This window comes from Chlorocebus sabaeus, chromosome 21 (genome assembly GCF_047675955.1).
Source record: "Chlorocebus sabaeus isolate Y175 chromosome 21, mChlSab1.0.hap1, whole genome shotgun sequence".
Classification (NCBI taxonomy): Eukaryota; Metazoa; Chordata; class Mammalia; order Primates; family Cercopithecidae; genus Chlorocebus; species Chlorocebus sabaeus.
The window spans coordinates 120,866,359-120,884,262 of record NC_132924.1 but is presented as its reverse complement, the minus strand read 5'-3'; the positions used below and the strand labels follow the sequence as shown (position 1 = coordinate 120,884,262).

The 17,904-nt window shown below is 39.0% G+C and overlaps 1 protein-coding gene and 1 non-coding gene across 2 annotated transcripts in view; both read right to left on the bottom strand.

The window, feature by feature from the left end:
* CNTNAP2 (contactin associated protein 2) overlaps positions 1–17,904 on the bottom strand; it is a 2,242,274-nt gene that overhangs the window by 564,207 nt on the left and 1,660,163 nt on the right. The gene's annotated exons all lie outside the window — the stretch shown is intronic.
* LOC119621627 (U6 spliceosomal RNA) lies at positions 9,428–9,535 on the bottom strand. The gene has a single exon (XR_005238174.1). It is a non-coding gene; the product is annotated as a U6 spliceosomal RNA (small nuclear RNA).

The window sequence follows — 17,904 nt, the reverse complement described above, 5'->3', positions numbered from 1 at the left end:
CTTCAACATTTCAAATGTATTGACACATTCTTACTTTAATTCGAATTATTCCCATTTGGGACTTGTTCAAACAATCTCATAATCGAAACCTGGATGATCCATTCATATCCTTTAGCAGGGCCTGAATATCCTATGTTCCTCATGAGCTAGCAATGTGAATAACTTTGTGAAATAGGTGGCACAGGGTTTTTTTTTTTTTTTTTTTCTTTTTTTTGCAAAACAGAGTCTATGAAAATTGCGCTTTGCCCCAAATTGTTCATTGCTTTTGCACACCTTGTAGCACGTGCAGCTGGGGAGGCTCTTTATGACTGAGATCTCAGTCCCGATCTTCTTTCCCTCACAGGAGGTGCTCAGGACATTTTATCTAGTCAATTCTCACATAAAGGGCTTGCCTTAGATACTGACCAATGCCTGAATGACAACAGAGGTTCTGGCAAATGCTGTGATAGTGTGTGTGTTGGCGATTACCTCTCTCAACACTGTCAAAGATTCAGATTGTAAAAAATATCCACACATACAACTTTTTCTGTTATCATTATATGGACTCAGAAAATAAAGCAAAGAAATGAGGCAATTTTCTGGACAATCAGGCAAGAAAAATGGCCTCAATTACTTATTTTGTCTCTCTGTCTCACTTGTCTAGACATTGCTTGGGGGCACGGGGTGAAAATTTACTACAGTTTTCTAATATATTGATTACTTTAAAAACTAATTTTTTTTGACAATTTGCTGAAGGAATCTTTGCTGAAGATCAAATTGAGTCTGAAGCCGGAGGTAGCGGCTATTTTTATTTATTACACCATGAGGTCACCTAGATTATGCTTAACCAACTTTACAAGTAATTTTTCTGAGTTTAAGGGTTTGATTTTTTTTTTTTCATAAAGTCATAAGGGCTAATTTCCAAGTGGATTTTGGAGAAGATTTATGATTCTACTTTCTGATCATCCAAACTAAGAATCTAGATCCCATTATGGACAAGGTCTTAGAGACGTGATGTGAGTACCTTTCTATCTTCCCTTTCCTTTCCGTCCCCATGAATCACTTCTCTTCTGGATTACATTCAATTCTTTCAGATTCATTCTGATCTCCATTTGATCCTTCCTTTCCACTGTGACCAGAGTGATTTTTCTTAAGCACAAATTAGCCCGTGTCCCCTTCCTACTTAAGATCCTTTGATTCTGCATCAGTGCTTTGAGGATGAAATTCCAAACTCCCCAGCGTCACACACAAAACCCCCTGTGTAAGGGCAGTGTTGTACTTGCTCTCTTATCTCCCTCCCAGCCACCTCCCTCCCTAGAGCTACCTGGACACTGCAGTAACTCAGACGCCTCCACCTGCAGTTAGGCTCCTTCCTGTGCCCCAAGCAGCACTTCTTAACTGGGATGATGCTGCACTCCAGGGGAGATTTTTTGCAATGTCAGGTGACATTTTTGTTTTCTTTTTTTTTTTTTTAATTTTAAATTATAGATCTAGGGGGTAAAAGAGAAGTGTTGTTACATGGATATATTGTCTAGTGCAGAAGTCTGGGCTTTTAGTATAACTATCACCCAAATAGTGTACATTGTACCCATTAGATAATTTCTCATTCCCCCTCCCACCCTCCTCCCTTTCTGAGCCTCCAGTGTCTATTATTCCATGCTCTATGACCATATGTGCACGTCATTTCGCTCCCGCTTTTAAGTGAGAACACGTGGTATTTGGCTTTCTGCTTCTGAGTTATTTCATTTAACATAATGACCTCTGGTTCCATTCATGTTGTTCCAAAAGACATGATTTCATTCTTGTTTATGGCTGAGTAGTATTCCATGGTATATATGTGTGTGTGTATACATATATACACATGGTACACACACAAACACACACACACACATATATATATCCATACACACATACACATGTATATACACCACATTGTCTTTATCCAACCATCCATTAGACACAGGTTGATTCCATATCTTTGCTACTGTGAATAGTGCAGCAATAAGCATACAAGTGCAGGCATTCTTTTTATATAATGATTTCTTTTCTTCTGAGTAGATACCCAGTAGTAGGACTGCTGTATCAAACTGTAGTTCTATTTTCAGTTCACTGAGAAATCTGGAGGAGACATTTTGGTTGTCACACTGGCACCTCATGGACAGAGGCCAGGGATGCTGTTAAGATCCTAAAACACACAGGACAGCCCCCGACAACAAAGAATTATTCTGTGAAAAATGTCAAAAATGAGAAATCCTGTCCTAAAACAGCCTTGATGGCTTTCTTTACTCACTTTCTCCTACCCTTTATGACTCAGCTTAAGAGGACTGCCTCTGGAAATGTTCCTTTACTGTCACCCAGCCTCACTGTGATTTACCTCTCGTTACTGTTCTTGTTATTTTCTTTTTCTCTTCTATAGATTAAAGCGTATTTTAAAATACAATCTTTGGAATCTATTAGGTACCTGTGATGTTTAATACTGAGTGTCTACTTGATTGGATTGAAGGATGCGAAGTATTGTTCCTGGGTGTGTCCGTGAGGGTGTTGCCAAAGGAGATTAACATTTGAGTCAGTGGACTGGGGAAGGCAGACCCACTCTCAATCTGGGTGGATACAATCTAATCACCTGCCAGTGTGGCCAAAATAAAAACAGGCAAAAGAACATGGAAAGACTAGACTGGTTTGGTCTTCTAGTCTATGTTTTCCTCTCGTGCTGGCTGCTTCCTGCCCTGAACATTGGACCCAAAGTTCTTTAGCTTTGGGACTTGGACTTGCTTCCTTGGTCCTCAGCTTGCAGACGGCCTATTGTGGGACCTCACCTTGTGATTGTGTGAGTCAATACTCTTAATAAACTCCCCTTTGTATATATGTCTATCCTATTAGTTCTGTCCCTCTAGAGAAACCTGACTAATACAGATTTTGGTACAAGTAGAGTGGGGCCTACTGAAAAGATACTGAAAAATGTGGAAGCAGCTTTGGAACTCGGTAACAGGCAGAGGTTGGAATAGCTTGGAGGGCTCAGAAGAAGACAGGAAAATGTAGGAAAGTTTGGAACTCCCTAGAGACTTGTTGAATGGCTTTGACCAAAATGCTGATAATGATAGGGACAATGAAATCCAGGCAGAGGTGGTCTCAGATGGAATGAGAAACTTGTTGGGAACTGGAGCAAAGGTGATTCTTTTTATGCTTTAGCAAAGAGACTGACAGCATTTTGCCCTGCCATAGAGATTTGTGGAATTTTGAACTGGAGAGAGATGATTTAGGGTATCTGGCAGAAGAAATATCTAAGCAGCAAAACATTCAAGAAGTGACTTGGGTGATCTCAAAGGCATTCAGTTTAAAAAGAGAATCAGAACATAAAAGTTTGGAAAATTTGCAGCCTGACAATGTGATAGAAAAGAAAAATCCCATTTTCTGAGGAGATATTCAAGCCAGCTGCAGAGATTTGGATAAGTAACAAGGAGCCAAGTGTATTTACCAAGACTATAGGGAAAATGTCTCCAGGACATATCAGAGACCTTTGTGGCAGTCCCTCCAATCACAGGCCCAGAGGCCTAGGAGGGAAAAACGGTTTTGTGGGCTGGGCCCAGAGTCCCTGTGCTGTATGCAGTCTAAGGAATTGGTGTCTTGCATCCCATATGCTCTAGGTGTGACTGAAAGGGACCAAGGTACAGCTTGGGCCATGGCTTCAGAGGGTGCAAGCCCCAAGCCCCAGCAGCTTCCACATGATATTGAGCCTGAAGGTGTACAGGAGTTAATAACAGAGGTTTGAGACCCTCCACCTAGATTTCAGAAAATGTATGGAAATGCCTGGATGTCCAGGCAGAAGTTTGCCACAGGGGTGGGGTGCTCATGGAGAACCTCTGCTAGGGCAATGCTAAAGGGAAATGTGGGGTGGCCCCACACAGGGAGTCCCCACTGGGGTGCTGCCTAGTGGAGCTGTGAGAAGAACACCACCATCCTCCAGACCCCAGAAAATTTGATCCACTGACAGATTGCATCATGCACCTGGAAGAGCTGTAGACTCTCAACGCCAGTCCATGAAAGCAGTCAGGAGGGAGGCTGTACCCTGCAAAGCCACAGGGGTGGAGCTGCCCAAGGCTGTGGGAACCCACCTCTTGCATCGGCGTGACCTGGATGTGAGACCTGGAGTCAAAGGAGATCTTTTTGGAGCTTTAAGATTTGACTGCCCTGCTGGATTTTGGGCTTGCATAAGGCCTTTAGCTTCTTCATTTTGGCCAATTTCTCCCATTTGAAATGAGTGTGTTTATCTAATGCCTGCACCTCCATTGTATCTAGGGTGTAACTAACTTGCTTTTGGTTTTACTGGCTCATAGGCAGAAGGGACTTGCCTTGTCTCAGATAAGACTTTGGACTGTGGATTTTTGAGTTAATGCTGAAATGAGTGAAGACTTTGGGGGACTGTTGGGAAGGCATAATTGGTTTTGAAATGAGAGGACAAGAGATTTGGGAGGGGCCGGGGTGGAATGATATTGTTTGGCTATGTCCCCACCCAACTCTCAACTTGAATTGTAGCTCCCACAATTCCCATGTGTTGTGGGAGGGACCCAGTGGGAGGTAATTGAATCAGTGAGGCGGGTCTTTCCTGTGCTAGTCTCTTGTGATAGTGAATAAGTCTTACGAGTCCTGATGGTTTTATAAAGGGGAGTTTCCCTGCACAAGCTCTCTTCTCTTGTCTGCCACCATATGAGACATGCCTTTTACCTTCTGCCGCAATTGTGGGGCCTCCCCAGTGACATGGAACTGTGAGTCCATTAAACCTCTTTCTTTTGTAATTGCCCAGTCTTGGGTATGTCTTTATTAGCAGCATGAAAATGGACTAATACAGTACCTAACATGCTTATTGATTATACAAATGAATAATACTGATTAGGGTAAATTCGCCTATCCATGAATGCTGATGGCATGGTGAAATGTAACAGGTTTGAGTCCCTTTTAGCTATGCTTACTTATTTATGAAATGCCTTTGGGACAGAGCAAAACTTTCATGAATTCGTTTAGAAATTCAGAGGAGAAAAATTAAGACATTACTAAAATAAGTTAATTTTCGAATTATGACTATGTACAGATTTTTCTACAATTTCAATTTTACATGTTGGAAACAGAACAGCTGTGTGAATAACAGACAACAGCCCCATCCAAGGCTAAATATTATCATTCACTTATTTTCCAAATATTTATTAGTGCCTGCTATATGCCAGGCATCACACTACCCATGAAATGTCACGATGAGGAAAATGTCCTGTGTCTGCCCTCAGAGAGTGACAGTCCAGTCGGAAAGACAGACAATGCAGAAATATTATAAATGAAAAAATTACAAACAGTGATCATGACTGTGAAGAAGAGGGAAAGGGTGTTAGGAAAGTTTACAAAGAAGGTGTATGTGTGGGGCTGGTCTATTATAAGGGGGCAGGAGGGCTTCCCATAGAGTTGTACTGTGGAGCTGATTTTGACTGGGGAGGTGGTGCAGGGTAGGGGATGAGTGTGCCAGCCAGAGGAGTGGCACATAGAAGCCTGAGGTGAGAAGGGTCCTAGCATGTTCTGGAACCAAAGAGAAGACCGGTGTGGCTGGAATATGGGGGAAGGGGAAGGCTGGGAGGACACTGGGCTGGGGAGGTGGACAGAGCCCTTTATATAATATTAAGTGTTGACAGGGTCTTTAGGCTAAAAAACATTTAGGGGAGCCGTTATGTGTGTAATTATTCCTAACTGAAAAGTTCAAAGTACTGTTGTTTGAGCTATATTTTGTTAAAATCAAAAATGACAACAACAAACTACTGGGACAACAAAAATTTCTTCCTGGATTGCTTTTTAGATTGGGTATTTTCATAGTTGTATTAGTTTCCTAAAGCTGCTGTAACAAATGACCACAAACTTGGTGGCTTAAAACCACAGAATGTACTCGCTCACGGCTCTAGAGGCCAGAAATCCACACTGGAGGCCTCGGCAGGACTGCACTCCCTCCGCAGCTCCAGGAGAGGAGGTTTTGTTTGTCTCTTCCAGCTTCTCGTGGCTCCTGGCATTCTTGGTCTTGTGGCCACAGAACTTCAGTCTCTTCCTCCCTCTTCACAGGGGTCTTCACATGAGCTTCTTCTCTGTGTGTCAAAGCTCTCTCTCCTTTCTCTTATGAGGACTCCAGTCAGTGGATTTAGAGTAGATTTCTAAGTCCAGGATGATCTTAATCTGCAGATCCTTAACTGCATTACATCTGCACAAACCCTGTTTCCAAGTAAGGTCATATTCATATTCACAGGTACCAGGGGTTAGAACTTGGACATATCTTTTTGGGGGACACAATTGAAGTCACTACAATAATGTTGATTTCAAATCATTATTACTAGATTATACTTGAGCGTTATTGCTGTGTTATTTCTTAGGGTATTCACCTCAATACTCCTCATCCATTCACCACCACTAAAGATGGCAGGTGCACAGAGAAACAAGCAGTACACTGATTTGGACGTGGGACTCAGCCTGGCTTGGCCACTATCTTGGCCACTATCTACTGTGTGACGCTTAATTCCTGCGAGCCTCATTTCTTCACCTTAAAACGAGGAGTGACACTTGACCTTTACATGTATTATACCCTTTACATGTTTTCTATGAATCTACAACTTCATGACTCGCTTCATGGCTCTGCTCACTTTTTCTTGACCATGCGGACGTTTTGGCCTCTGGTCCTCCTGCTTTAAAATATTTTAATCCTTTTCTGAGTCAGTGGGGATGGTGGTGGTGGGGCCTTCCCTGACCTATGAAGCTGGATTCCTACTCCAAATCCTTGCATAGAGAGAAACGGTTTTATAGAGGAATGTTTCATTGGAGATGAAACAATGATACTTTGGCAGCTGGGGCAATTCTTTTCTTATCCTTATTGGCGGATTAGTCCCCAGGTGAAGTTTATTTAGCACTTGTCATTAAAGAAACGCGAGTTGGTTAGAAGCCAGTGTGAGCAAGTAGAGAGAAAGTATGTTTCTGATTCAGTTGAATTATAATAAAACAAGCACCTCTGTACAGTTTAAGATAAACTCAAATGAACTGAATGCTATTTATAAAAGCTAAAACCCTTATTGACTTGACAGCAGCATTATTATTAGGCAAAGTGTGATATAACATAGATACAGACCCAAAATGGACATAAATGATGCCCATCGTATTTATTTATGACAAAAAATAGTCAGCATTGTAAGCACTAGTGATGTTAGGTTTTCTTTTGAAAGTGATTCTTTCTCCATACGTCTGGGGTTTGAGTTCATGTAGCCACCAAACTCTGCCAGAGTTTAATGAGGCTCTCAAAGGTAGGAGATCCATTTGGTCGATGTAGGTGTCTATGAAAGAGCCAGAATCATTAGCCTGGCAGGGTACCAAAGGGAAAGAAATAATTGAAAAGGAGGCATAAAGGGAGAAGAAAGACAGCTATTAAAAAGTTGAATTCTAGTAGAATTATGAGGGTATTTTTACAGCACTCGGTTTATTTTTAGATGGCCTCCTCCATAGATAGACCCCCAACACAAAATGCATCACAGAAAAGTACAAAAGAGCAATAGTCCTTTTTATGAGATTCTGTTCATAGGAAAAGAAAAAGAAGATTTAGCCAGCAGCAGGAATTTGTTCCACCTAGCTTTAAATGGAAATCACTTTTAAAGCAGTTATGGAAAAATTTAGCTGGGTTCCCAAACAATATAACTTGTTCAGTGCAAAGTCTGATTCACGGAGCTTCTGCCGGCAAATCATTATTCTTGCACTACAAGAAAAAGGGTGTATTGTTCCCTGTTACAGAAGAGCTAGGGAAAAAGAACATGATAGTCAGTAGAGGAGCTAAAGAGACTTGATTTATAGATTATATTGACTCACTAGTGTGGAAAGAAAAAGTAACCCATATCTAATCTTTCAGTTCTTCCTTTGAGGCATCTTTCAGATGTGTACCTTCCTCTCCACGACTTCTGAATGTGTCTTCATGCCGTCCCCTCCCTCTTGTTCACCTGCGTTGCCATCATAGTCCCTGGCCCCCCAGTTAGTGTACCAGGTATCTGTCTGCGACACTCGGCCCCATTCCCACCCTATTCTGTGATCTCTCCTACAGCACAGGAACTGGCAGTGTAGGAACTACATTTCCCAGAACCCCTTGCCAAACAGAGCTTTGATTTGGATGCGATCAGTAAGAAGCCCCTGTGGGAGATTTGGATGGCACAGAAGTGTGTGTTGGGGCAGTGGCCTGCTGACATGCGGAGTTTGGAACCTAAAGGGTTTTTAGTAGCCTTTAGAAGTTCACCAATAGATACCTGAGGCTGCTGTGACGTGTGGGGAAGTTTCCTTGAATTTCTGACCTGCCTGGAGTCAATGTCTAATCCCTCGGTAGCCATTGGAGAAGCTGAGGCCAGCAGTGACCGCCCGGCCTCAACCTCAGCGACTCCTTTCCGTCACTCTCATAAGCACATAGTGACCCACATCAGATCCCTTCTTCCTTGGAGCGTTGAGGAAAGGTTCTATTTCTCTGATTGCTTACATCACTGCTCTCTGGAGCCCGGAAATCATCTATCACAGCTCCTTATTTTATGGATGAAGCTCAGAGAGATTAAGTGACTTGCTCAAGATCACTAGGCTCCTTAATTATGGAACCAAGCCTGGAATCAATCTCTATCCTAACTTCCAGGCTGGCGTTAATTTCTATTGTTTCCTGCCTCTGTAGATGTGTATACCATCTCCTCATGCTCCCGCACATTTTTATACCCCTATTTTGTTGTATCTATGATGCCAGCAGTTATCATTGTTTCATGAAAAAAAAAAACCTAAGAAAGCTACCACCAAATAAACGGACTCAGTAAATTTTAATCACTGCAAAATTTTATACTTCCTGAAAAAACTCTTTTCACTTTAATTACAGATTTTTAAATTATTTATTGCATACACATAAAAAATAAAATATAAGCAAAATAAATTGGGTGAGATATTTCTGAAACTTCCTTTCATGTAGAATATGACTCTTTGAATCATGTTTTTGACTTAGAGTTATTAAGCCTAATTATATATAATTCTGTATAAATAATATATATTAAATATAATATGTATAAATATTATAGATAATGATATATAATAAATATATATAATTAACTTACATAGTTAACATAATTAAATGAATACTTTATGTTTATATAGAATTAAATTATAATATATTTATTAAAAATATAAAAACATAATATATTGAAATATATATTAATAAATAGTTTTAAAATATAAATTTCAATGCCATCAAGAGATAAGATGAGGTCATATTTCCTTAAAAAATGTTAACTTTAGTTTTAATTTTGTGGGTACATTGTAGGTGTATATATTCATGGGGTATACATTACACATTGGTGCAGACATGCAATGTGTAATAATCACATCATGGATAATTGGGTTTCCATCCCCTGAAGCATTTATCCTTTGTGTTAAAAAAATATGGAATCTTTATGAATTTATGTGTCATTCTTGCCCAGGGGCCTTGGTAATCTTCCCTGCATTGTTCCAGTGTTAGCATATGTGCTGCCAAAGCAAGCGCAATATAACATTTAAATCTGTTAAGCAACTAAAATGCTGTGGTGCGAGACTCTTAAGTCATTTGGCAATGACATAGAACTAGACTTCTTTTTTTACTTTTGCTTCCTGTATGTTAAACATATATAATACACTGTCTCACCCATCCTCTTTCAAAACAAGTAGTTCCTAGGAATAATAAGAGTGGTCTGTAATTGTCTCTAGGTTTTCTTGCAAGATGCTGACATGTGTCTTACACGTTGTTCTCCTACATGCAAGCATTGCTTGTGACATCACAACTGCCACCTGGCTGAAGGCAACTATAAGATGTCATAGATTCTAAGATGCATCCCAATTTCAGAAATATTACAATAAAAAAATCATGTGTCACAAAATTTATTCAATTTTTAGTTCTGCTCTGTTCATTTCTGGGTCTTCAGGAAGAGTGTATGGGTTTTCAAGGTATAGTTAGTAGCATGTAATTATTTTTAGTGTCTCAGAATACAGGCGTACTTGGGGATTATTAAAATATGGTTTTTCCTTAAGCTGAAACTTGTATCTTATGTATTCATAATGCTATTGTTTTAATGTAACTAATCACTATACTTTATGATTAATTTAATGTCCTTAAGGCATAACATATACAGCTTTAATTCTTGTTTGGAGCCAACAAACATTTATTATTCTCACATTACCAGGCATATTTGCGTCTCAGGAGATTATTAACTCTCATACTTAATAAGAATTCCTCTAACTTGAAAACTCTAAGATTTCTGTGATATCTATGTATAGCTAGCAAGGCTATGGTAATGAAATTGGTAAAATCTAGTTTCGTTTGAGAAAAATAAGGCAGAAAACGAAATTGACTTCTTTGAGAGGATACACTTGTCATCTCTTCTGTTTCTTAGAAAATAGGTTTTTACCATGCTTGTTCATAACCAGTACCTGCTTCTTGAACATTTGGCTGAGAAGAAAAAGTAGCCTAGCAGTCAGCAGGAACTGGCTAATACAAGGGAATGTTACATGGAATAAAGTAATGCATACAAAGCATGTCACCTGGCAGATGTGTTTCCATCTGTTGCTCAGACTTTTATCTTATTTTCCCTCCAACCAATTATATGGTCTTTCCACACTTGGCAAATAGTAGGCAATCAATAAGTTCCTTCTGTTTCCTGCTCTTGCTCCAAAGTTAAAGCAGGGCAAATACTTGGGTTGAAAAGATTTTCCCTTCTTTACAGCTTGCCTACAGTTTTGAAGAAAGCAGATGTAGTGGACTGAATGTTTATGTGACCCCCACCAAATTAATATGCTGAAATCTTAACACCCAAAGTGATGTTAGGAAGTGGGGCCTTTTGTGGGGACGTAGGTCATGAGACGCAGAGCCTTCACCTATGGTATTAGTAGAGGCCCCAGAGAGTACATTTTCTCCTCTGCTATGAAAATTCACAGCCAGAAAGAGTCACTATGAACAGGAAACTCCCACCACCAAATACCAGATCCGCCAGTACCTTGGCATATCTTGGACTTCCCAGTCTCCAGAGCTGTGAGAAATGAATTCCTGTTGTTTATAAGCTATCTAGTTTATGGGTTTTTTTCAATAGCAACCCAAATGGACTGAGACAGTGTGTACTCCAAGTCACTCACAATCTCAGATTCACACCTGTATGAATGCCCCATGGAAACAAAGTCCATCATAGCACGTTTGGACTAGAATGGGTGCCCGAGACTCTTTTGGCCTAAGGTTGCTATGCAGATCCACTTCTGGAGCAAGGCAGCTCCAGGATTCTGGGAGACCTTCTCACGGTAAGCAGATGTAAGATTTCTACAGGGACTCCGTGGGATTCACCAGAGCCTGTATGTGACACTTGTGACCTCTGCTTTACTGGGGACCATGTGGCCACCCTAGCTGCTCTGTATTTCCCACAAGGATTCAGGCAGATGCCCAGTGGTCACTCTGACCATCTCAGGCCAGTTCTAATTGTTATTGTGGAAAGGACCTTAGGATATCTGAAAATTGACCGTATGCTCCTCCAATTGTTCTTGTATACACATCATTTAACACTGGAAAGTAGTACAGTAGAGTGTTCATTATTCGTGTGGGCTTTCCAGCTAGCCAGACAAGTTCCAATCCTGGTTCCATTACCTAGTGTCCTATGACCTTGATTAATTCACTTAACACTTCCATTTCAGCGTTTGTGATATTGGAAAAATCCCTGTCTCACAGGGTTTTTTTTGTGAGGATTGAATGAGATATGTACATGAAATGCCTGGCACAGAGTAAGCACTAAATATGGAGAGCTATTACGATCATTGACAAACTTGACATTTAAGACTTTTAATTCAACATCATTAGCTCATCTGTCTTATTGACACTTAATCAAGACTTTCTAAAGTGTGAGCTCATATTAATTTCCTAGTAACTCAGTTGTCTACTTGAGTTCATTTTCTTTCACCCAACTGAAACTAACTCCTGTGGCATGATTGATTTTGCCAGAGTGATTCTGCATATCCTAAACAGGATCTTTCCATCTGCTGTTCAACCCCATCTGTTCTTGCCTCCAGCTGATCCAATTTCATATCCAGTTGGTAGAGGGCCACCTGAAAAAAAAAACCTGCAGTATGTTCTGATGTCCTGAAGAAATCTTGAGAAAAATTCAGCATAACGAGTTCAGTCACTTGGACACACTAAAGGCTCAATAAAGTATTTTAGGGGAAATGGGGAACTTGCCATATGGTGATGTTTCTTGGTGGTGAAATTAGGTCATATCGAAGTTAGAACAAACAAGGAAAACTCGTGCCTAGCAGAGTGCTATGTGCAGTACAGACTCTTTGTACTCATGAACTAATTAATATAGTGCTATTATTATGTGGGAGAATTGCAAATCCTTTGAAGGTGATAAATATTCCAAAGATGTATCACTTCATTTTTAATGTATTATTATTATTTTTATATTAAAAGTATTATATTTTAGATGATTAGAGAAACTAGGACGTTTAAGACTTTAATTGCTCTTTCACAAAATATGCACTAGACTGCATTCACTTGAGCTGGAGTATCAGTGAACATTTATGAAGAAAGAGATGCTTCTCTGAGTGGTGTAGCATGGTGTAAAAGCAACAGCACTGAGCATCACCCCAAAACAATTTGCTTGTGCTTATTAGACGCCAGATGTTGTCAGATGCACTTTGCCTTTATTACCTTCATGTATTTTATCAAATTAAGAGACAATTTATTGTTTGATGCCCCATCATTTTATGTGGCACTTCCACAAAAGATGTGCCATTGATTTTAAGAATCATCCCAATTAAAATGTGAAGTGTGCCTATGTCATAGAATGGAAGAATATGATAATCTATGATTCTTTATAACATCTCCATGAGGGTCATTTTACATGTGAATAAATTGAAACTCAGTGATATTAATGAAATGCCCAAGCCCCTTCCAGCTAGAAAACAAGGAAATCTGGATTGGATCCAATTTTGTCTGCTGCCTAAAATCTGTATTAACCTTGGGCTTCAATGCCCTCGTTCTGAAGTGACTGTAGTTCCAGAGATAGTAAGTACCAGTGAGCAAAGCTCTAGAATGAATTTGTACATCTAATGCTGTACCTGGAAGCACATCTTCATATCTGAAATAAGTACACTACACTCACCCACTTCTTCCCCTTTTTTTCCCCTAGTTTCTTTCCTCATTCCTTGATGATCTACATAGAAAATCATGTTTTAAACGAATTCCTTTTCTCTGTTCTGTATCCTAAAGCCTCGCCTGTTTTGACAGTAATGTAGCTCACATCAGAAATCATAAGAATAGGATGAATGGCTTTCTTTAAGGAAAACTTAAAGATTTCTCTCCTTTCTTGTAGAATTTCTATTATTACAGAAATAATGGAAATATGCTTTATCTTTGATTAAATAAATGATGGGTTTAATGCAAGAAGTCATTGCATTACTTGCTTTGGCCTGGAAAACAACTGATCAGAAACCTCCCCAGCATTCTACCTTCTCATACTTTCTAAATCATCTCCTTCCCACCTTTTTGGGCTCTATAAGAATACAGCCAGCATCACAGGAGCTATCTATTTCTTCTTCCTGTGACTCTAAGAGCTCCAAGCTCAAAACCCAAAGCTTGGCAAGAAAAAAATCCTAAAGGTAAGTAACATATTTCAATCATTTTACAAATCTCTTTCCTCTTTCCTCCACCAAATACACAGAGGATATCCCTTGACAAGTTTTACAATCTAATTTGTTTAGTAGATCTTCTGGCCCACACTATTTACAGAAAAATATTCATTTACCCAACAAATTTTTTTGAGTACTTTTTATGTGCTATGCTAAGCACTTTACATTTACTATGTATAACTTATACAACCACTTGGGTAAGTTTGGTTCCTAGGGATTAACTGGATTGCAAGGCCACGAAGCCACAGAGTGCTTGACACCATGCATAGGGAAGTCCAGTTGACTCAGAGCCTTTACTCCATCTGCCTGGGGCAAACAGATAAAATTTTTGGCCTAGGATATTTTTCATCAACAGGGAGTAATTACTAAAGTTATTACTAGCAGGGATTTCAGCCCTTAAAATGTATTCAGCTTTTATCCTGTGTATAGTGAAACCCCGTCTCTACTAAAAATACAAAAAATTAGCTGGGCGTGGTGGCAGGCACCTGTAGTTCCAGCTACTTGGGAGGCTGAGGCAGGAGAATGGCGTGAACCCAGGAGGCGGAGTTTGCAGTGAGCCGAGATCATGCCACTGCACTCCAGCTTGGGCGACAGAGCAAGACTCTGTCTCAAAAAAAAAAAAAAAATCAGCTTTTATTTAAAGGGGATATCCACTTAATGATATTCTTTCTTATTTCTTGATGAGACCATAATGATGGGTTAAAAGAACCAAGTGAATTCATTAAATTTTACTGTTATGGGAAATTCTGTCCACTTTTGTCCTGTGACTATTAGAAATGCATTTTTTACACAGATTTTTTCACTTCAAAAAAATTCCAAGCCCTTTTTATTCATCCCAGAGTTCTCTATTTGTTGAAGTAGCTTGCTGTTTGTATCAGTCAGTGAATTGAGTTTGAAGTCTCACTGAAATCTCTGATAAAATATTAGAAAAAACCTGGGGTATAAATGCCAAATGGCTGTTTTAGAGTCCCCATTAAATTTGAGTTTGATAAGTCTATGGATCATATATATAGCATGCTATGACTTTTTACTTTCCATTCTCTGGCCAATATTAAACTGTAAATTGAAAGGAAATTCTTGGTCACCATCAAATTGATTGATTGAGTTATAAGCCAATCTTTAAGTCAAACTAATGTAAAATAGGACATAGAATTCTGGGATAGTTCCAGTTATAGAATCAGAATTATAGATTCTTAATTTGGAATAAATTATAGGATTATACTATCACTTACAAATTTTAAGTATGCATTGAACTAGGTTTTGTGTTTTCCTTTTGTGTTCGTTTTATTATTTCTATTAAGGAGCTCAGCCAAAATATCCAATTAATTTTTCCCTATCACTGTTAAAACATTTTCTTAGTGTTCTTGGCTTCAGTCTTTCTCTAAACCCATCCTTCACATGACTGGCATATTGCTGTTTATAAAACTCATATTATATCCCAGCTTGTAAACTTTTGATGGCCTTCTATTGCCTGACTTATAGGAGAATGCCTACAACTCCTTAGCCTGATGTAAATTACTACCCTCAATCAACCCTCAAAGTTCTTGTCCTACTTTACTACCTACTATCCCTCTACAAAAACCAAGGAACTGAAGTGAGAATGGCCACCTTAAGGTTTCATGCAAAAACTTTTGCCTTTTTTCTTATATTTTACGTCCTACCTTCTATCTTCAACACCCACCCCCCCCATATCATCTTTTTGAAAAACCTTTCTTAGCCTCCTTAGTACAGAGAGATCTCTGCTGCCCACCAACTCTCAGAGCACTTCTCTCTCTCCACCCCTTGTTTAGTGGTTGTCATCTCTTCTCTCATTTCTTCTCTATTTCATCTCTTCTCTTGATTTGCTGCATATGTATCTTCTCTTTTTATCTGGATTGTAAAAATTTTGTGAAAGATATTATTCCAGTGTTTGCAGATAGCGAGTGCAGGGTTTCTATCTTCAACAGAAATCTTATGTCTCTTTAGATGTTTATTTTCAATTTTACTGGAGAATACTATTATCATACATCAGTGTGTTCTTTCTGAGGAACAACAATCCTAGTTTCTCCTCTCAAAGTACACTTTTACAATAATGAATTATTCTATTTATAGCTTTGTTATAAACTTTCTTCAAGTTCTACCCAACCATATTAATTGAAGTTGTGAAATAAAGTATTAGATGCAATTGTAATGTAAAACACATCAAGTCTGAGTAGAGCAGAAGGGCTTGCCTCAATAAATTGTTGGGTCAATACTCCATTAACGACCAACCTGGTGCTAGTAAGAATGCTCGCCAGAAGTACTGCTCAGGATATCTATAAACTGCACAAACCCATAGAGACAAATATGTACATATTGTTTGCCTCTTTCAATTTTCTTTTAACAGCTCAACATACAAAATTGAAACAAGAATTATTTTTGTTTCAAAGGATGAAAGTAACTGTAACTATTGAATCCTAACATTTTTAATGCTTTAAAAATTAGGTAAATATTTGGTACATAAAATCTTAGACTCTATTTAAGCAGCATTTTACCTTTAGCACAATCCGTAGCAAGTAAATTTACCAGTACCTCGGAATACTGTAAAATTAATTTCCTTTCCATTACTTGAATCCAATACTTCCTCAATTCACATTAAGCAAAATTTCCTTCTCCCTGTCTGCCTTCCCTATATGGAAAGTGCTGGATGCCATTATGGTATCACGTGACACACTTGTTTCTAGTGTCCCCTAGACAACTACTCAGAGCTTTCCTTTTCAGGCATTGTGTGACCACCATTCACTTCTCTTACTCCTTAAATATTGATTTGAGGCTCTGCAATTAAAAAAAAAGGAAGCTGGTAAAAGAGGCTTTTTTTGGGTGATACTGTGTTTTGGGACAATTTTTTCAAGTATTAAGAATCATATCATTTTATGACTAGGGAGGACCAAACTGAAGTCCAGGAAAATGACTGTCCGAGAAGATCCACAGTTACCTTTTTTGATACTCATATTGGTGATACAGACATGCCAAAACTCGTTCCCTCTGACGTGAGATTTAATGATAGGTACCATTTCCATATGGCCTAAACTGTTTGGTAAGCCGGGCTTATCAAAGTCCTGTAAGAATATGGTGAAATTCTGTAGTATTTGAACTTTCCCCCACCTCTCCATACATTCATACACAACTCTACCATAGACTTGAATGAGGTAGCAAGGCTTACTAGCTTCTCAAGACTTCTTCATCATAGCCAGACTTGAGAGTAGAGTTCCCGGGTCCACATCTTACAGATATGTGCCCCATCTTTACTACTGGAAGACAACAAGGAAGGAAGACATTCTACCCTCTGTGATAGTTTAATCTGAAATGCAAGCTTAAGAATTCCAGAAATTGGTAAAGTATTATTTCAGCCTTTTGAATAAAGGAGAGAGTACACAGTTAAACCTCTGAAGGCTTCACTAAGCCCCTCAAAGTGAGTTTCTGCTAAATAGAATCTCGAGACACTAAACACATAATATTGGCATGAAGAATGTCTGGGTATTCAATAAAAGGTTTGCTGGTTTATACAGATAAGCCATCCCCATACACCTTCTGAATGCCTTGATGTCTGCTAGAAAGACAACGCAAACCTTACTTATGCCAGGGAGACAGTAAAATAGCCTTCTTACATTGAGTTATTTGCTGCTATATTTATTTTTCTTTTTAAATATAACAATTGTTGGATTTTACAAATTAATACCAAAATGTCAAAATAAATAAAAGAGAACTTTACCACTTTTGCTCCTATTTTGTAAGAGTACCAGCTATGGCAGTATTTTCTTTGTTTTAAGCCATTCACCTATGGGCACATTCTGTAGCTTTAGTAATTTTTTTTTTTTTAGCCCTTGCTTGCAAGTAATTGGTATTGATTTTTACAGGTTACTGCTAATGTGTTTAGTTCCAAAAAGAAATCTAACTGTACCCCTCTCATCCTATAGTCCGTAGAAGAAAATAATATGTATAACTTCAGAGCAAATTGCAGTGGTATACAACTTCTTTAGGCAAAAATTAGGGGTGGGTGCCAATTTTTTCAGCGTGCATGGCTTCATACCTCAAAGGTAGTGATATGTTTTAACCTCCGCATTATTTCAATTCAATGTGCTGATATATGAAGTGTGATGGTAGTGGTTAATACTCCTTATGCTAGAGGAGTAAACAACGTAGAAATCTCATTTAAGAACAAGGCCCTAGGGAGTGACAAGAAATAAGTCTACCTCT